The sequence below is a fragment of the Lepeophtheirus salmonis genome, unplaced genomic scaffold (genome assembly GCF_016086655.4).
Source record: "Lepeophtheirus salmonis unplaced genomic scaffold, UVic_Lsal_1.4 unplaced_contig_658_pilon, whole genome shotgun sequence".
In the NCBI taxonomy this organism is placed as follows: domain Eukaryota; kingdom Metazoa; phylum Arthropoda; class Copepoda; order Siphonostomatoida; family Caligidae; genus Lepeophtheirus; species Lepeophtheirus salmonis.
The window spans coordinates 4,326-26,368 of NW_027295422.1; the positions used below are offsets into that span (position 1 = coordinate 4,326).

Sequence of the window (22,043 nt, forward strand, 5' to 3'; positions counted from 1 at the left end):
ATTCATGTTTCATCTACACGATAAAATAAAATAATCAGTTATATCAAAACATTAATGATTATAACACAGAGGTTGTGTGATTTTTAAAGTGAATAGTTTATCCAGATATTAAATTATCCATGTTTTACCAATATTAATGAATACTAACTCATGAGATTAACAAATTCATTATCTTAACGACTAAGAAACACATAGCTCATCCTGCACTAGTTAAAAAAATATATCCAATAAAATGTTACTTATATTTAGAGCTGTCAAAGAAATCCAGCTTTCTTCTAATACACACCAGGTAACGTAGTTTTACAAGTAATTGTTCGACGTCTGAAGTTGTAGTACATGATTCCAAAGGTAGAGCTGACTTTTGCTTTGAATGTTGAAGCCGAACTAATTTTGGCCAGCATTGATTCATATGTATCTTCCATATTCCATGATAAGTCTTTACTCTTATAGTGTATTACCCAGGTTTTTGAGAATTGTTCCAGGAAACTTCTTACATTCTGTCTCATAGTTTATTGGATATACTTGAGAATTTATAAGATACTGATCAAAATAACACGTCTCACTTCAATGATTTTGTGACTTCATCATTGGCATCATTAATGCTTTTAAGTGTTTTTTAAGGTTGTCTTCCATGCAGCACTTCGGCAAATGAATAACAAACTAAATATGGAATAGTAAGCATCTCTTAGTTGCCAACATTAACCGTAATAACGAATTGATTGACACTTTTCCTGCAATACTATACATTGAAAAAAAATAAAAATAAACTAGTCTTTCAGCTTCTCCATGAATGAAATTGAGTATATCCAAGAAACTATGAATCTAAGGGATTTTCTGGAACAATTCTCAACAAATTGGGAAATTATTAAAGTAAAGGCAGATAAAGGAATATGGAAGATGCATCAAAAATTACGAAACACGTGTTAAAAATCAAACACATATAGAACGGTATGTGCTATATTTCTCGATTAGTTTTCTTCGGTTAATGTAGCAGTATGTGCCACATACTGATGGGGGGGTATAGGGGGTAATATTCAAAGACTTTCTTCTTCATTATTATTTACCTGACTAAAGGAACCGTCTAAATAACATAGTACCTTTTAAAATACTTGGCTGCATTTCCTTCACATTCAATTTTAAAAACTAATTGTCTGTCCATATAGTGGATAGACAAAAACTAAAATATGATATGATCATTTGATATCTGTAACTGAGAAGTGAATTTCCTCCTGTGATGAATTCCCTTGATTGAACAAAGTATTACTTTTCTCCCAAGATACTGGCAGATCTAGCGATGATATTTACGCTATACAAGTAGTTCCTGTTTCTGCAGACTTCCCAACCTCATAATGAAATTTCAGACACTATTGCATCAGAAGTAGATGAATTTGCAACATTTTGAAAAAAATAAACTTCTATTATTAAAATAGGGATCGAGTTTTAGATCGTGAAGAGTAATAGTATTTTCAACCAGGACAATGATTTCAAGTTCCTCGGGTCCGGGAAGGTTTTGAAAAGTGTTTTCTTTGTCCTTTCTGATGGATGATGTCAATAGTAGTAGTATTTTCAAATCTCGGAGTCTTGGACATGCATAGGAATATCATAGATTGACTATTTTGTAATACACCTTCTCCATCCTAATTTAGGGCCTTTATTAATACTCATTTTGTGAGCGTGCTCTCTCAATTAAAAATGTGCGGGCTCTTTTTCCGCTCTTATAGAAGTGTTTGAATTTGACAACTCTTTATGATTGTAATACATTTTCGGAAATTTATATACTTTATTTTTCCCAAAGAATGAAGATAAATAAGGTACAAGAATAAATATAGATTAAAGATCCAAAATTATATTTAAAAAATCCATAAAAAGATTAATCCAATGTTTTAAATATCAAATTTTTGATTAATTGACAAAAGTTGTTTTTTTTCTTCAAAGTTTTGATTTTTAAACTTTGACATATATCCTTAAGAAAATACTCTCTCAACAGTAGCTGAGAACAACAGTGTATAAATGAAAAGGTGACATTTGTGCTTGATTAGATATAATGACAATTCTGGTATTCAAACATTAGGGATAACAATGATTAATTTGATAGAATTCAAAGTCTTTGAACTTATGCTTCCCTGATATTTTGAGATCATATGTTAATTTACTACATATAAATATAAAAAAATCCTTATCTTCCACCGTAATCTCTACACACGAAGGAGCTGGCGGTGTACATGAGGGAAATGATGTCTGAGTTTTTTTGGAGTGCCCAGCTACAGAAGAGGCAAACTTGTCAACCGAAGACAGCAGAGAGCAACAGATACAACATAGAAAAAAAATTATAGCTTATCTTGAGACATAACTTCAACCGTATTTTCCTGCAATCAATAAAATTATTAGTTAATTTTTAAATTTTTAGATGTTATATCATAAGATGCAGAAACGGAAAAAGTAATTTAAATTAATATAAATGAGGGAAATCTCAAGCCAATTTATTGCACTTCTAAAATGGGGAGTGCTCTACCGCTCTAGCTTTAGAATGTTGAGCAGCGCTCAATTGAGCGCCGCTCACTAATGTTTTTCTTATATGATTTATTGAGTTCTTGTAGCCAAGAATAGTATCTTGAATTTTTTGACTTAATAATACTTTTCAGAGGAATTTTTTTTAAATCTTTTTATAGGGTTGCATTCTTTGTCAACTTTCCTTGGCAGTTCCTCTTCTACGATTTCAGTCACTCGATATAAGTTAAAAGTATCTGTTATAATATTTAAAAAAAAAAGAAGAACCATAATCCATTAAAACCTTTACATACTTTTGGAACTGCTTGTCCCTCTTGCTTTTAAATTGTGTGGTGTCTCGAATAATTTTTAGAAATATTTTGGCGAGCTTATTACAGGAAAAAGTTGGATCAAATGAAATTCTTAATTTATCACTGATAGATGATTTATCCACTTCGGAATTTTAAAAACTTTTTTGTTGGACAGCTAGAAATTCTAATTTCACCATTTTTTTTTTAATTAGACTATGGTTCGAATGGGTAGGAAGTTCTTCTCATTTTCGAAAAAAAAGAAACGAAGATATTCAAGGATGATATATACGATAAGAACAAAGGCCCATTCTTTATTAAACTAAATCCCCCTCTGGACTTTACATTTTAATAGCATCAACTAACTTTAATTCTTGCATTAATTTGAAAAGGATTTGTGAGTTTGGATATATTTTTTTTTTTTTGTCAAAATCGACGTTAACATCTGGATACGAGGAAATGAATCACTTGTTTGATTATAATATCATGAAAAAACCCAAAAAAAGAAGTCCTTATGTTAGGTCCATACACGTTGATGACATAAAGTTCAAGAGTCCTAATAGATACTTTTATTTTGTGCCAGTCACTTTTCCAGGAATATTCTTTTACAAAATTTCGAAATTCCTAAGGACTTGGCACGGCATTACCCCGCGAACACCAAAGTACCGTATATATTTTGTTGTCAGCTGTCGATTCCCCTTTCTCCTTGATATTCATGGACATTTCATAATTTATTCTTTTGATAAATAAAGGAAGTATACAAGAGAAATAATATGACGGTGATGGTCTGGAAGTATTTAAGGAATAAATGACAGTTGGTAGATTGACTTACTTGGCTAACTACTAGATGATTTCGGGCCCTTTTTATATTTCTTTCTGGATGAAAGGTTGCGTGATACAATAAAGTTAACAACGTGTCGGATACAAAAGGCATAACCCCTCTAGAGGGACTTGAACCGATGTAATAACAGTTATAATTACCCGGTAGACAGTAAGGGCATGAGCAGTTGTAAGTAGACAAGACTCTTGATCAAATATCCAGAAAATAAATTATGTCAGGCTTCAAACCAAACCCAAAAATTGTTTTCATCAATACATGTCTGGCTTTCGTCTCTTTTCCAGATCTTGCATTTATTGATATCACTCTTGTCATTACCATGTTTTTTTACTAAATCTGCATTAAGGGTCTATGATAAAAATAATTCGAAGTTGTTCAAATCGTTAAGATTATTAGACAAAATAAACAATTTAATTATAAATTTTCGTTCACTTTAATCTGAGTTTATTTACTACTAAGAGACAACCTAATAAAGAAGGAAGACTTTATTCTCGAATCTTGATTGTTTTATATATTAAAAAAATACCCTTAAAAATTCTTTGAAAAAACCTATAAATCAATTCCTATGGTTCCCATAAATTGGCTTGTGATCTATTGGAGGGGTGAATTCACAGTCCAAAGTGGACTACGTCTCTAAATTTTGAGATCTTTTCCTCCAAAAACTTTTCCACTTTTTTTATCCAGATAAAATGGAAAATTAACAAATGGTCTCTTTTGAACCATCAGTTATTTTTTACCATTTTAAAGTATTCAGTCTCAATGATCAGCGGTAGTCTGTCAGACACAATAATTTGACTGTCCAGGGGTGTCTAACAAGTGTTAATGTAGACCCCTGATGCATCTAAATAATTCCATTTTCTCTTCACGAACGAATTTCCGTTTGATACATTTTTTATCTAAGTTCATGGTTAAATATTTATTCTTAGCTACAACTCTTTATTATAGAAATATTTTCAATCAAAATATTTTTATTAAAAAAAAAACAAACATATTATATTACAATAACATAATTCAAAAAAATTAACAAGTATGACATTGATCAAAAACAATTGACTATAGAAAATAAAAACCTTAAGTATCACTCTTTATTTTTTATTAATAAAGATGCTCGAATACAGATATGCATAAAATTGAATCCTTGAAGATAAGAAAAAAATGTTATTGTTACAAGTAAAGTCTCGACTTGCAACTACATTCTGGAATAAACATCTGCACTTGTTGCTTGATCAAACGTTTCTTGGTGGTCCATGCTATTATACATAGAAAAATTAAGTAAATGGGCTTGATTCTTTATACTCTTAATTAAACAATCATACAAGTATATATTTTTGTTGAATTGTGATTCGTTATGATGAACAATTGTTAAAAAATAGTAAATATTATTAGTTGTTTATTGTTGTTCCTTTTTCACACTAAGATCTCCAATTCATTTGCAGATTTCTTTTGACCCACTTTTAGATAAATAAAAATAACATAAGCTATAGGAAAACCATGTTGTACAAATGCTTCTAAAAAATTGGTTATGTAATATGCTTCAGACCCATAAAATATAAGGCTGAAAATAGCAAAAGTAAGATAGTGTACGACATCAACGAGTATATATATAAAAATTGTCTTGTCAAAAAGGGATAAAACAACAGATTTTAAATGTATGAAGATAAATAGTCCAATCTCAATAAAGGAGTGAATAAAATAAATTCCAGTTGTCAGATATGGGATACCATGCGCTCCAATGATGAGAGAACACAAAGGGAATAGAATTGAAAAGAAGTAGAAAAATATCTTGCGCCATTTTGGTGTCATATAATATAGATTTGGAGTTTTACTGAATATTTTGTCAAGGGCTAAAGCAATTATGCATCCAGTTCGCATTTGGAGAAGATAATTTGTTATTAAGTAAATGATAATCATTGGAGTGTTGTATTCAAACACTCCCAAAACAGATAAGAAATTAAAGGAACTAAAATATTTCCAAATGGCTGAAATGATGAGAAGAACGAAGAAAAATATGTGATATCGGTACATCCAGTCCTTGTCATCCTCCTGTTGTATCTTGTGGTAAGCATTCCATGAAACGAATGTGCAAAGTGATACAAATATGATTAATGAAATACCTTGCACAATGCTTAGAGCCAAGTTTATGTCCACACCAGCCATTGTCAAAAAAATTACTCTTTCTTCCTTTTCAAAGTAAATTTTATCAGATTATTTTTTCCTGAAATAAAAAACATTACAAATATTAAATTGCGTCATTTTAAAAATCTATTAAGGTTAATTTATTTTAAACAATTCAACTGTATATCATTGCTCAAATTTAAATAATTAATCCTGTAAACAATTGCAATATAAGTCAAAAAGGGAAAGACGTTTAGGATAATTTAATGGGTAAGCTCATTTAAGAGTATTGAAAAGGGAGGGGAATTTAAGGAAAAAACTAGAAAATAAAGGCTAAGGAATGCTACGCAGCTTCATTTGTCCATGCCGCTTGGGATTTTAATTTTAGAGTCATAAATTCAGTTTATAGAAATGGTAGAATCTAATTTTTTAATATATCTAAGAAAATGTACTAAAAAATTGAAACTTGGAAATTAAAGCAGTCCATGCTTAATTTTTGTAGCACCTGTGTGTTTGAATAATAAAATATTGAACGAAAGGCGGAAAACATATTTCAAATAAATATTATCTTACACCTTGTACGTTTTTTCAACAAATAAAACTTTATTCTTACACTTCATTGTCCACAATAATGACAAGATTATGATTGAATACTATTAACAATGAGAATAAGCTTTCAATTTACACATCAAGATAAATATATTTCTTTGATTATGATTAAATTTTAGTCACACATCTTAGAAAGTCTTACCAACTCACCTCCGATACAAAAACTATCTTCTGAATCTTATGACTTGATAATTTCTTGTTGTATGAAAGTGAATATATTTATAAAACGCAATATTTTATTTTTTGTATAACATATTTCTTTCCAGCATTAAATGGGAAGGCCTAAGGTATATAAAAGAGAAGGTAGTATTTTATAAACTATTTTTATTTAAAACAGGATCCTGCTGAGTTGAGGCCAATGTTATTTGAACATTGAGCTGATCAATCGTTTACGATGACGTCACTGGAACTTAGGAATTATATAAGGAATGGAAAGAAAATCACATTGTGCTGTGTTCATTTTCCCTTTTTTGTGACTTAGACATTACATCTTGGATACCAGCCTTATCCAGAATAGGACTTACTCCAGGCCTCACAAAATGATATCGTTCAAAATTCCGATGACGTCACTAGCTGCAAATATAGTTGACAAAAAGCTGTAAGTTAACACAGTTAAGAGATGAGAAGAGTAGACCTTCTTTTATATATACCTTGGGAAGGCCCTTTTAGTAAATATGAAAGTAAAAATTTGCACTATGACGTAATTATGATTTACAAGAAACATTTGTAAATACATCATTAGCTGTTATAATTATGTAACATGGTGAAATGATCTAAAACCTTGAGCCTGCACCAGTTAAAAAATATATACATATATAAATTAGATAGATTACAAAAAATAACTACATCAAGAACTATAAATATGTTTTTGCGATATATACCTAGTGTAGAATTTTGTTGACATCAAAATGACATTTATTCGTTAGATGCGCCTGGGACTATAAAAAGGGGAGCTTACACCTTATTTTCATAATATTAATATATCATTGTAGGTAGGAAAAACCTAAAAAGAGAACATATTTCTATCAATCTACGTCTATTAATACGGTCGAATATTATTACCTTGTAACTTTGAACGACTGCATTTAAGTCATTTATGAATATTTTTCAATTTATTTTCTTCAAATAGGGAGTATACATTAGTGTCTTAATATTAGGTATATTTTTATAATAAAAACCCTAAGTATAGGGAAGAAATCAATAATATATTAAAAATAAGTGGATATTATGTACTAAGATGAAATTCTCATGAGAAAAACATTAACTAACAGAAAGATTTTAATTTGTCATTTATCTTCAATAAAATAAATATAGAGTTCAGTGTAATTATCCTGCTAAAAAAACCCGAATATGACGCCTTGAATAAGCCTCTTTTGCACTGTGAATTTGACTATTCTTTCAAAAGATACATATATGGTATATGTATATTTTAGTAATACTAGGGAAATCAAATTTTCTAAAGGATGACCATGCCCACTTCCGTATTCCTAGGAATAGTTTGTAATACAGATCAATAATAGTTCTTCAACTTATAATAGGAAGGATTTTGAAATCTCTTCTCGCCTGACAAGAATATCAATAACGAAATAGCATTAAGACGTCCCAAAATAAAATAGAACTCATAAATACGGAATGTAAATTTTGAGGAATATCATTGATTTTATATTATTTTTTCAATCGATACTAAAACAATCATATTATTATTTTCTTACATTGTAACTATCGTTTTCAGTAAAACAACTTATAATTAGTATGGCAAACATTTGATAATCTGTTTATTTGCGTTTGGAGATGCTAGTTCTTCGTTAGAATAATATTTAAATAAGGTGACAAATAATTTAGTTGTTAAGAACCGGATTCCCGACTCATTACTTATGGTAATGGCAATGTTAAACAGATATTTCAATATAAATCTACAGAAGTTAAGGTCTCTTATAGTTATATTATTGTTAAAACACGTAATCACTAAAAGTTCCAAATAACTATTTATATATAATAGCAGAATAGAACATGCATTGCAGACCTAAATATCGAGAATAAAGAGTCTAGAATCATTTTCCACTTGTTTGCTAATGACAAACGAGACTCAGTAGTAATTAAAAAATCAGGTATGAGATTCTTATTAATTAAATATTTTTCTTAGAGTAGGAGACGAAGCAGAGTTGACTTTCAATTATTTCAAAAAGGAGATGTGGATGGAGGATTAGGAATATCTCTGATCTCCACTGGGTATCTCAGTCGATTATTCTGTGGTTTTATGGAAGTCATTAGTTCTTAATTATTGTTACATTTAGAAGTATACGATGATTTCGTGGAGGATCTGTACATGGACAATGATTAACGAGATCAGAAGTGACTATCACACACCCTGATATAAAGAGGCACCTGTAGAATGAATGATCCTTCCATTAATGGAGATGAAATCCACAAAGTGAAGCACTTGTTCCGGGGATATCTCCTTGAATGTCGAGATCCTTTGAACAGACCATGACATTGGAGAGAGTATCAGAAGGCGTGTGAACTCATATTCCTATATGGATGGATAAACGGATCCATAAATTTGAGAGATCCATCCAAATGACCATGAATGAAACGTTTTTTCACGCCGTCCTAGCTCTATTCACACCTCCCTCTTGCTGAGTGCTGATTATTTGAATTCTAAGTCCAACCTACACGCATCCAAAGGTTTTGTGAATCAAAAAGAAGTTGTCCACCTTTATATTGTAACAAGCTATTGCACTTTTACTAAACCGAAAATTGAATATTCTTCTCAGCATTCTTCAAAAATGACGTCATTTGTTTCTATTAAGATATTAAGCGACAGTATTTAGGTTTTTCTAGTAGTCCTTGCCTTATACAAGTAAACGCCTCAGCCTATACCCAACCCATCTATGTATACGTTTATTTTACTATTTATATTACAAGGCAACCTTTCATTAGATTAAAGAAGTTATAGCTCAAATATTAAATAATTAATATATTATTAAATATAAATATACAAAATACAACAATTTTAATTTTAAATTATCGTTAAAAAAATATACCATACGAACACACTTCGAGTTATTTAACTTTTGATTAAATGTTTTTTATAGACGACGTCATGACGTGTCTTCTCCACTTCATATTTTGTCGCTGTGAAGACAATTTTGCAAATTCAATCATGTCCATATTAGAATATCGATTTTTTTTAAAAATTTTCTATTTGATCGAAAAAGTCATAAAGTTTACCGGATCATACCTATATTTTACCAGAAATGTCTGAAAGTTTACGAACATTAACTTTTTTTAAAAACAAATTTTAAAAAGTCGATTTTCATTGTATTAAAATTATTTAAAGCAATTTTTTTTCGACACAGAGTTGTAGGTGACAAAAAAAGTATTCGTAGCTATGGATAAATGAGTTATTTATATTTCTTAGCCAATTAAATGTGTGATTTTGATTCTTTATGATAATGTTCCTCTCTTTTTTCGATAGTATTGTGTATAAATAGTTATCCTATCTTGTATCATATCATAATTCATATATATAAAAGAGGGATTGTGTGTGTAGATGTCCTTTATACGTTTCCACACTTTTCAACCTATGGGGTTGAAATTTTCCCTCTTTTGAGCTCGGACATGCTAAGACGGGGTGTCGATTTGGGGGTCACATACAGGGGGCTTATGCTATCCCCATAACAACAGCATCGTTTTTTTTCAGCCCATGGAGACTGGATAGGGGGTTGAGTTATTTATCAAAAAGAGATTGGTATTTCAAACAACATCTATCAGAATAACAAAATTTTACTAAATTCATTCAAAATCAAAAAAGTTATGGGCAAAAAAAGAAATCGGTGAAAATTGAAATTTCGTTTATTTTAGGTGCAAAAAAATGAACTGCCAATGGAATATGGTATCAGTAAATGGAATAAAGTTTGTAGAAATTTGTCTGGAGATTGGTTGTCATATAAATTTGCAAAATAAAAATTGATGTTTAACTGAAATATCTGTCATTTTCTGAATAGTTTTTTTCATATTTTCTCTCTTTTTCCCCCCATTTTTTTCATCAAACGTCAATTTTCAATATTTTTAAAAGAAATGCCACTAAACGATACATTTCGGGCATAAAAATTTAAACTCTAAATGTTCTGTTATGATCATTGAAATATTTTCAATTTCCAGAATATTTATTTACATAATTTATGCAATATCTGCAAAAAGGAACCAGTTATCGATGGTTATTTTTTCGACAACATTATTCTTCATACCTTTTTTTGCGAGTACGAAAAAAATATTAGTAGGTTTGTATTTCTTTGACAATTCCAATAAATGCTATTAACTATTTTTTTGCAAAAATTGTGCAAAAAAGTTTTTTGCAATGTACCTCGCGAATTTCGATTCGGGAATTTTTTGAAGTAAATAGAAAATTGACTTCTCATACATATAATTTTTTAAATGCATATATGTTGGTATGTTCATAACACATTATTGTTTTTATTCATAATAATAATACTAAGGTTTGATTATACGAAGACTCCAAGAGATCTTTTTCGACAACAACGAAACATTTATATTATAATTATTAGTATACGTATATAAAAGTATTTTCTGAATAATTTTTTTATTTTCTCAATTAATTCGACTTTTATTACTTATTACTTATATTATTGAACTGAAGCGTTACAAAAAGAAAAGAATAGTGGAAAATAAAATGAAGAACAAAGAAAATTATCATCCTAACCCCCCCCATAGGCCTATCCCATCTATTAGAAATTCAAACCCAGGCTCACCTTCGAATTAAGAAATGAATTAATCCTCGGAACAATTTTATCAATCTACGCAACCTCAAATATTTTACTGTTTTGACGTTTAATTATTTTAAATCTACCATAGAATACTAGAGTCTACCAGAAAGTTGAAATAAATAATAGTATATAATTTAACATAAGTACTTGTACGAACTAATAGTTATGAGCAAATTTAAGTATAAGGCAACTTTTTGGATGTAAGAGGAACTTGTAAGCACTCTGAAAAAAAGACATCCACCCCATTCCGAATATTTCTTTTTCAACCATGTATGCAAATTTTTTAAATCTACTTTCAATGGCATAAGAGGAAATTAGCAAATTTCGTGACCATTAAATTATTTTGATGCTTTTAAATTTTTATTTTAGCGTGTTTAATAGAGTGAATTCAATAGACGCTATAGGAACTTGACCTACACTTTTAACTTATAGTATTTTGTTGAAAAAAAAAACCTACCCTGAAAATTACTTTTTCAACCCTGAATGCGTGGTTTTGAAAACCTATTTACAAAGTAACAAAAAAACAACTCTAAAATGTTGTGACCATTAAAGCCCTTTTATACTTGAAGCAATCGCTTAGGAATATTTTTAATTAATTTAGAATAATTTTTGGATTATATTAATAGTTATAGGTCACAAAAAAGGTAAATTTTTCTAATTTTTTTTTTTTGTATGTGCACTAGGGTTTTCCATTTTTAGGGTGACTACCAAATTAAGTGGAAGATTGATTGAGGTTTACGCTTCTTAAATGAAAGATTATATACTTAAATTATTTCCCGTATGACATCTAGATTAATTATGAGTGAAGGTTTACAATGTACATATATAAGTGGTCAGAATCCCCTACCATAGTATAATACAATGAATACCACACTTTTTTTTGATAACATTTGCAAACAAATGTTTCAGTTCTTCAACTCTGCAGAAATTAAATTGGCCGAATTTTCCAAGTTGTCTTTCATTATGGAGCAAATGCCTCTTTTCTTCAAACAGTTCAGAGGCAGAAGATACTTGCAAATTTATTCCTCAAATATCCATGACACTTCTGTCTACGAAATATATGAAAATAATATCTGGTGTGAGTACAGTAGAAACTACCTCAATCCACGATTATATACCTCAAATTAAGAATCTGAGAATTGAAAAGTAGAAAGAAGTATGTGAAACTGATGATCGACTAAATTTACTCAGGTCAAAGAGGGGAGTTTGTGAGAGGCAAGTTTTTTGGGCATGAGAACAATAAGGGAACAAAAACTATTATCATCCTTTATTATAAAATCAGCTGCTGGAAAGTACATGGACGGGATTGCTCTCGTCCCTGTTAACAGCAGAGTTCTTATTCCACATGCATAATCTTATTATGAAAACTCTGTGGGAAATTGTTTTTTTATGTTGGACTGTCCGTTGACAATCACTCAGCTAATAAAATTGTGTATACACAATATCTATGTAAACAGAAGCTCTAGAATGCAATTTTTCATCCACATGACAACACAAAAAGAGTTTTCCTCTTGATTGATGGAGTCAACACCTTAAAATATATATTTATAACTGTTTCCCGATTAATGATTACCTTATTTGTCCCAACATATACCTCCCTAGGTTTTCATCTCGGCGCTCATATTAGCCATATATGACAATTATTTCATAAGTGTGTGACAAATTCTTGAACCTGAAAAAAAAAATATAGATCTTATCAAACACAGATTTGACTCAAATTAAAGACTTCCTTGACAAAGATGACATCTCTAATTCTGATATCATACTTACTGACAGGGAGCCTTACGAATTGGAGACAAGTACATATATTGGACAGAGCAGCGCGTTATACTATGTTGCTGGATATATTACCTTTCTCTCCAGGAAAAGGTACAATGTACATCTTGAACAAGATGTCTAGGCTTAAGAGATACTCCTCTAGATAATATAATGATGTTTGAGGCAGAATCAGATCTAGAGAAAATTGAATTGGGAAGATTAATCAAAATTATGTGTATATGAGTAGAGGTGGGGTATCAACACCATCAGATATCCTCTTTCTCACATCTGTGTATGCCTCCTTATTATTTGATTTTATATTGGATAATGATAAATAAAAGGTCCATTTAATCAATTTTCCGAATCCAAGAGCATTGTTTGCTGCAAATTTTATAAAAAGAAGGACCGAGAGGTCAGAGATGGTTGTTGAAGCAATTATGAAAACAACTTGTGATCGAGGTCACAAGTGGACATCACTCCTCAACAAAACCACACAAATACTTTTCAATATTATGAGCAAGAGAATCATAGTTGAGTTGAATGAAAGTATTTCTGTTTAGAGTAGTTAAAGAATAACATACAAGAAATGTATATTATCTATAAAAATAAAAAAGCTCCAATCAAAGTAATGTTTAAATTTAAATATATGTAGATCTCTAATTATTTATTGGTGTTCTCTAATTATGTAAAAACTTATTTCTTAATTATATGGGAAATATATCAATATCTATGCTGTAATAGGGAGGGGGGGGGGAGTAAAATAAAATTCAATTTTAGCCCAACATTTTGGATCCAAAAGCATCTTTTAAGCACTTTAGAAAAAATAATTTGTAATGTTCGGTCAAACCATATGATATGATCAGAAAATTGATCATATCCAAACAAAAATAGATCAGTAATGGACTAAATAATTTCTTAGACAAAGTAATGAGGGAATCAATAAATACAATTTTAAATGGTGATCACCATACGAAGTTGAAACTATAATGAAATGACAACTTTTGGTTGATATTATTATTTCTCTCTTGGACATTGAAAGATGAATAAAAATAAACTGGAACCCATCAATCATTCTAAATCATGCCGAAGTGTTATATATTATGAAATTGTTAACATTGAGTGATTTACTTCCAATAATACATATGGCTTCTTTTAAAACATAAGTAACGACTAAATAAGTGCAATTTATTGCATTGTACTATGGAATGTGGTTTCTGACCGCTGAGATATATGTACATAGTGCATCTTCTCTCATAATTAATCTGGATGCAATCTGAAAAATGTATATATATATATAGCTACATCAATCAATAAATATCTAAAATATACATAACATTCGTTGAAAGAAAGATAAAGTTTATAGATGTCAAAAAAATTAAAATACAATAGGAGATCGAATTAATATATCACCCTCAAAAATGTCCAGTCTATATGGTTCTGAGTCCAAGTCAAGTCATTATGGTTCTGTGTCCCTGTCAAGTCCGAGTCCTCAAGATAGCAAACCAATGTATGTCCAAGTCCTTGAAAAAATGACTCGAGTTAATATAGTCATGAGTCCGCATATTCGAATGATCTCATAAAATAGTGGCTTTCTAACAATAAAAATTAACTTTTTGGCGTTATGTACATGTTCCAAGACCTGCATCACTAAAACGTCTTCGATAATTTTTATTGAGTAGTTCAGATCTTACAAAATCCAATAAAACTCCGACATGGGACCTTTTTCTTAAATAAATTAGCCTTAACGGAAAACCTAAATGTTTAGAAAAATTCCTTACTCTCTGCATCCGAGAAATGGCTTAAGTATAGAATACTTTCCGGTACTTTGAAAGTAAGGGCGATACCTTTTAGGGAGAGAAACACAAATGTGGCTTTTGTTGGACCAAGGACGAGGTGAGCAATCATTTTCTCGTTGAATGCGAGACGCCTTGTCCAAAATATAACGTTATTGGTGAACTTTTAAAGAAACATTTTGTTGTTTATAACTTGAAAGAAAGATAATTTCTTAGCCTTTTAGGCATTCTGGAAAAAAGGAGAAGATTATTAATGCAGCTATTGTAAAGGCTCATCATATTTTGTATGCAAATTTAAATATTATATTTATTTCTAACAAGAAATATAGTCACATTTAAAGTGTTGCAACGACAAGCTTAATTATTTTAAGCAACGATAATTAATAAAAAATAAAAATATGAAGAAAAAAATATTTAAATAAAAAACCCATATTAACAAATATAATATGAAATCATTTAAATTATTTGATGTCATAAATGATAATGTAGTAGGTATGTTACAAAATGACGAATCACGGAGAAAAAAAAACTTGCAGAAGGCTTGTACAAGGAAAAATATGTTCGAATTTCAATTTATTTATAGATTATTTATACTAGCACCAGTGCCTAACGCACTGATTAACATATAACAATATAAGTTTTAGTTTTTTTTCCAACCCCATCTTCTCAATTGTGTATGTGTGTTTTCTTTAATATGTTTAAATTTCATAGTTATAGCTTATGTATCAATATCATATTCATGTTCGGAAACCTATTCCTGGATTTGCGAAACAAGCTTGTCATTATATAAATCAACTTTTTTGCAAGTTAAATTGACACCATTCTTAAAGAAATCTTTCTGGAAAAGAACGTAATTTCGACCTTACACAAAAGAAGGAAAGCAACAGCATAGAACATTTTTCTGGTTTTTATACATTAGTCGTCATGACATTCTGTTCATTTGTCCAAGTCAAGTACAACCCTTCAAGGTAATACACTAAAGTAAGTACACGTCTATGAAAAAATGACTCGAGTCCAAGACTGGGCTCGACTACCAGTTCTCTATATACCATAAATATCTATAGAAAATAAAATTTCTTTTACTTATATTAATTAACTACATCTCTCTCTATATACAATATGTTCTCATATGCTACTACTTCATTCTTAAGAAAAGCCTTATTTATTCATTCTTCTAATTTTCCTATTATAGCATACGAATGTATATGTGTAACTTTTTTTCATGAAAGGGAAGCTATTTTTCTTGAAAAGGGCCATTGTAATAAAGTTCTGGTAATTGCCCCATTAAAAATACTGTTTTAACCTTAAGTACAGAATGAAAGCAGTACAAAATTAGACTTTTTGTTTTACTCAATAGAGATCCTATGTAGTACCTATTTGCTACTCAGTACGATTTAATCTGTAATAATTAGGCAATGGAAATGAACACAGGTAATATTAAATTGTGTTCGTTTGAAATATAAATAAGTTGATACTCCAACAAAAATTTTATATTAATGATTTTTTCTCAACTTCTTTGACGAATGACTAAGTATTATAAATAACATATAATATATACAAAGAGGTAGTGAATGACTCCTACACCTCATCTAAATTTGAACGCCATTGGCGGAAATGGGGGATTTCATACAAGATCGGAAGGCCGTATACACATATAAGATGTAACTACGGCTCCTATTCTTCCACTCCTTATTCATGGAATACTTAAGGCCGGCAATGTTCCTGTGGTATACTACTCGCTAGGCTATAAATATCGCTTGCCGCCAGATGCTGCATTTCAACGGGTTGAGGTCCGGGTTCTGGGGTTGACAGAAGTTAATTAAGAAGATTCTTACAACGATCCATACGGAATAATTGATGCTTTTGTGTCAACTTCTCTTTTTACCAGAACAATAGCAAAAACGCATAATAGAAAAAGTGAAGCTGCAACTCTTAGAAGAGAGAGTTGCTCCTTCACTTCTTTGTATCAAGTGTTCTCTTTCTTTCTTCAACTTCATAGGAATTAGAAATTGCGTTAAATATACACACAGATAGGTCTGGGGAAAACGTACAAATCATACTTTGATGTTTTAAGCGTACTATACGATCTTCTTGTCTTTTAAAACATTCAAGGACTTGGATTTGAGTGCAAAGGCATGATACCCGACTTGAACTTGCAGTATCAGGAATAATTTCCACCTCTGCTATAAATATTGCAAATTCATTCTGGAATGATCATTCGAATACAATAATTCTTTGTAAAATACTATACTGACATATGTAGTTAGCATGGCCTCACAAATAAAATGTCTTTTAAAACATAATAATAGATGTCGTTTGTGTGTGTTTTTATTTTGTCTTTTTAGTGTTTGTAAGGAAAGACTGAAAGAGTTTGATACATTTAGAATGTTTTAACTACAATTGAGTTACATACTAAGAACTTGAATTAATTACATAAGATCTAAATCTGTATTTTTGCTAGAATTCTCAATCCTCTTAAATTATTCAAATATCTAATATCTAGAAGATTGCGTTATTTGAATAAAAATGTGCATTAAATTTATAACATACACAAATTGAATAAGGTCAGGTGATTCCATATCAGAACTTTTTATAATCCTGGGATTGACTCAGGGTATATAAAAATATATACAAATTTAAATAAAGAATAATTGGAGGATGCAGCTCCATGTCTTTGAGATTAGAGGGGCAGGCAAAAAAGTAGATGAAATGGTTCTGATATATTTGAATTTCGAGAAAGCTTTGGACTCGTTAGAGTATTTCTTTTCATAAGAGAAGAACTAATTAAGAAAAACTTAATTAAGGTATTTTTCTAAGCAGTTATCAATGTACTAGATTGTGCTGAGTCAATTATTGAAATAAAAAATCACTGATTATGTTTCAAAGCTTCATGGAATACTAAATAACCTTCGAAAGAAGTCATGACTAAAGATATATAATAGATTAAGTAAACAGTTCTGAGTGTCTTTAGGGGGGTATATCTCAGACTTAATACATCACCTAAAAAAAGCTTAATATATGCTCAAAGGTTTAGCGTACACTTAAAAAAGTTCATTTACAGTTTTGTTTTCAGTGAAGCCTGTTATGTGTTATAGCGTTCCAAAATGGTTGTTAAAAAGAGAAAGTTCGATATATTCTTTACTATCACTGCCACCAAGGTGAAACGGCAGAGCCGGCGACAAAAAAATAAAAACATTGTCCAGTTTATGGATACACTACTGTAGTGAATGCAATAGGAAAGTGGAGGTCCCTACGATTCTGTTCTGGTAAGATGGACGTCGAAAATATCAATAAAATAATAAAAATCGTCGAGTTTGACCGGCATGTGAGCACTTATTCCTTTGTCAGGAAATGAATATTAGCCAAAAAACCGTTTTGAACCATCTAAATCGGACAAACCTAACTGTGTTAATTTTATTATAAAATAAAGCAAAAATAACCTCTGAACTTTTTACTTCATCTATGATATCTAAGTTTCAATTGATTTCAAGTATGAACACGAAATCTCGTAAGTTAAATTAGTTCAAAATATATAGGCAAAATTGAAAAAAGTCAATAACAATATAGATCGCTCCATTCAAGAAATTAGTAATCATAGATTCATCATTTTAGAGCGAATTACATGTTCGAACAGGGTTGTCATTCTAAGAGTGAACCATATTCTAAGATATACATCCTATAACAAAACCCATAGTCAGATATGGAGGCAGGAAGGGATATAACTTATTTGTTCACCTAAAACTGTAGTATTGAGAAGGTTATTTTCTCCTAAGGTGGCCTCCATACGATCGATATCAGGACACAATTGTAGATCTTAAGATTATCATGGCAAAAGGGAGGTCTCCTGTTTATATTTTCTTGTCAAAGAATAATACAAACTACCAGTGAGTACATAGGTAAAACAGAAATGAAATATTCCCTATGAAGAGAGATTCAATGCCACCCAGAGAAACGAGAAAGATGTATTGGCTCAAAGTAGGAAGATATTCCTTGCTCGATGATAGTGTTCATCTCAAAATAAAAATACCTGCAAATTTAAAGACATATCTAGGATTGGAAACAGTGGACCATGTTTTAAAAACTCAGAATACTTATCCCTTGGTAGTTATGATCAAAAATTCACTTCTGAAATATACATTCAAACCAATTAGAAGGCAAATAAATCCCTATAACATCACTAATATGATGATGATATTGGCTGAAAATGATTTCAGTAACAAGGTTGTGTGTGCAGCATTGAAGAGAACGTACCTCAATATCTCAAGAGAATTTGGGATTCAATCTTCAGTTCAACAGAAATGTATTTAAAATATCAGATATCTATTTTTGGCATTGCAATCAATTGAACACAATTTCTTACATATTCGGGGACTGTAAGGCTCTGAAAGACATCATAAATAACTTTTAGAGGGGAGATTGGAAGAAACCCTGATCCACATGAGCTTTTATAAGACTTCTAAGGAACAGGGAAAAAAATTGTTTGCCATCGAAGGTTATATTTAAACTCCAAACACTTATCCCTGCGGCACACTTCAACAATGTTTACTCTTAACCAAGAATAGATGAAGTAAAGCATGAAACCAAGTAGCACAATGCGACTGATATTCAAGCAAGATGTCTTTTTTTTTTTTTTTACAAAATATCACACTGTTATTTATTTTATGTTTTCAACATTTTGAACAAGAAATATTTTTCAAAGAACATGACCAAAAGCCAAAAAGTATCTAAAGCTTGAGACAGTTCCAACCATATTCTTTGAGTTTAAACTGAAATCTGATCATAGCTAATGTATGAAAGTAGATGCCAATTTATACCTCAGAGGAGCATGGGATGTTTTTTAAAATGGTTAGTCAAGCTTAAGAGACTTGAGCTCTCCTATACTCCGGGAATTTGATCCATATTTAGAAATTCATCCTGATGCTTCAACATCCGGATTTTGCATCTCTTTTTCGGATGGGAAGTTGTAGCAAGGAGATAAAAATTACACAACCAAAAGCATAACTTTGCCTGCACCATCTTTGAAGAATACAAATGTATACCTGCGGAGATGAAATCAGGAGATCTGAAGGTACCATTTCAGCATCACTTTTGCAGGGGGAGTAATTTCATTGCAGTTCAAAACATCGTTTATGATATTAAGACCCTAATTCCTTCGAATCTTCTTAGATAAGTGAATTTGGACTTCCGTATTTCCAAGAAGTGATTCACTCGCTCCCATTGCATCCCAATGTATCTTCTGGATCTTCTTTTTTGGTAACAATTCTTCAAATGGAATTTGATTAATGGCATGAAATTCCCTAATAGGCAAGATATAAATATATTTTTTTACAATCTTATACCAAGAGTTGGCGATACATAATATCTCTATTTCCAAATCATTATCAACGAAAAATGTATCGTAAAACAAATAATTCAATAATCACTGTAAGTTTAATATGACTCTAGTGGTGAAATAAGGTTAAAAGTGCCGTATATACATTACGGCACACCAGACACCATCAAGTCAATTAGGTGGAAGCCTTGTTCAGTTAGGTCTTGTATTGTCTTAAATATTGTATATTATATCAACGACGAGGGATCAAAAATAACTTGTATTCCTGTTCCTTTGGAAACGGAGCATAACTATAGAATAACTTATTACTTTGTGTATTTATGAAAAAGAATAAATTATGAAATAGCCATGATGTATCAAGGGAGAAGAGGAAATCGACAGCTGACAACTAAATACATAGGGTATTTTTGTGTTAGCGAGATAATGCCGTGTTTTATACCTATTTTATCAATTGAATTTAGAAAGAGAAATACTATACTTATATGAAATGATAGTAGATACTAAAAAATGTTCATTCCAAAGCAACGATCCTTTGTGAAATACTATACTGACATAAACAGTATTCATTGTCTCAAATATAAAATATTTTTTAATATATATTTATAGATGTCGTTTGTGTCGTTTCTTATTTTGATTTCTTAGTTTTTGAAAGAGAAGTTTTTGCTATTTTCTGAATTATTTAATTGTTTTTTTTTATCAAGTTGCATTTTGTCGAAGTTAATGACTCTCACTATTTGAAAAAGCTCGCAAGCCTCTTAATTAATGATCAAAGGTTTAAATGATTTCAAAAAATTTAGTTTCTAAAAGATTACACGATTTGAATAAAAATATGTTTTAACTTTATACAATACAATATCAATTAAATTTAGGTAATTCCATATCAGAACTTTTGATATACCTGGGATATACTCAGGTAATATACAAATTTGATTAAATAAATGTATTTGTCTCCAAAGAACGAAAGTGGCAAAAATTAATTACTTATATAGTGTGTCTATGATTATAGTACTGTGAAGAACACTATCTTCATAATTTGACGTTCAGAGATGAATATTAATCAAATGATAGTAAAAGCTATTATTCAAATTTTTAAACTTCCATAATAACAACATATTTAGCAAAATCATATGAAATAATTTTATGTTTATTTAAATAATCTGCAAAGTTCTTGGCGGACAACGATACACTCCTACAAGTAAAACTGCTATTTATAATTCCCACTTTTTATCAAGAAAATTGTGGAAGCCCGCATCGGCTGATAATTAACTATCTTCAAATGACTAAGAAATTGTGTAATAGGATGGAAACATCAAATTTTGAGGGATTTGATTTCATTAAGTAGAGTCACATATGTGGATTGTACATAAGGTATATTTTTCAAAAAAAATTTTAAAAATTATTGTTACTCCTCTGAAATACTTTACAATAAGTCATTCTAGATATTCCCTACAGTTTTTAACGCAACCTCTCATTTTTTTTCCATAATTTTGCAGCTTAAATGAAGGGGAACAGAAAAAAAAAGTAAAGATTTTTTTTTTTTTCAAATTGTGAGAAAATTTACTTAAAAGGGTTCGAAATTTATTATTCATTTTGAATGCTGAATAAGATGCTAAAACGGTGCGAGAATGGAAATTTTGCTGTTCACACATGAGGGAAATTCACGCCTTAAGGAATTTTTTTAGTATTGTCCCGAAGAAATGCTAAAAGTTCGATCTGTATAAAAACACCACTTAATCACTTTTATTTATTACATATTCAAATATGTAAAATGAATAATTTCAAATTTAATTAATGATTGTCCATTTGTAGGACACACCATCTAATTATTTGTGGATATTTATGCATAATTTAAAGGAGTATGTTCTCATAAGGGCCAATTAGAATATCCGTTGTTTATGTTAATTGTAGCAATAAAAATATTAATTATTATGTAGAATCCAGAGTCAAATCCCACAAGAGTTATATAATTTGCTTTACTTGCAATGCTATTAATTTATTTTATTTTTTAAAATTTCG

The 22,043-nt window shown here is 30.3% G+C and overlaps 1 long non-coding RNA gene across 1 annotated transcript; it reads right to left on the reverse strand.

Moving 5' to 3' along the window:
• Positions 1 to 4,704: 4,704 nt before the first annotated feature.
• On the reverse strand, positions 4,705 to 9,306 carry LOC139907541 (uncharacterized). Its single transcript, XR_011784224.1, has 2 exons — positions 4,950 to 9,306; positions 4,705 to 4,883 (listed from the first exon to the last, which is right to left on the reverse strand). It is a non-coding gene; the product is annotated as an uncharacterized lncRNA (long non-coding RNA).
• Between the last annotated feature and the right edge of the window lie 12,737 nt (positions 9,307 to 22,043).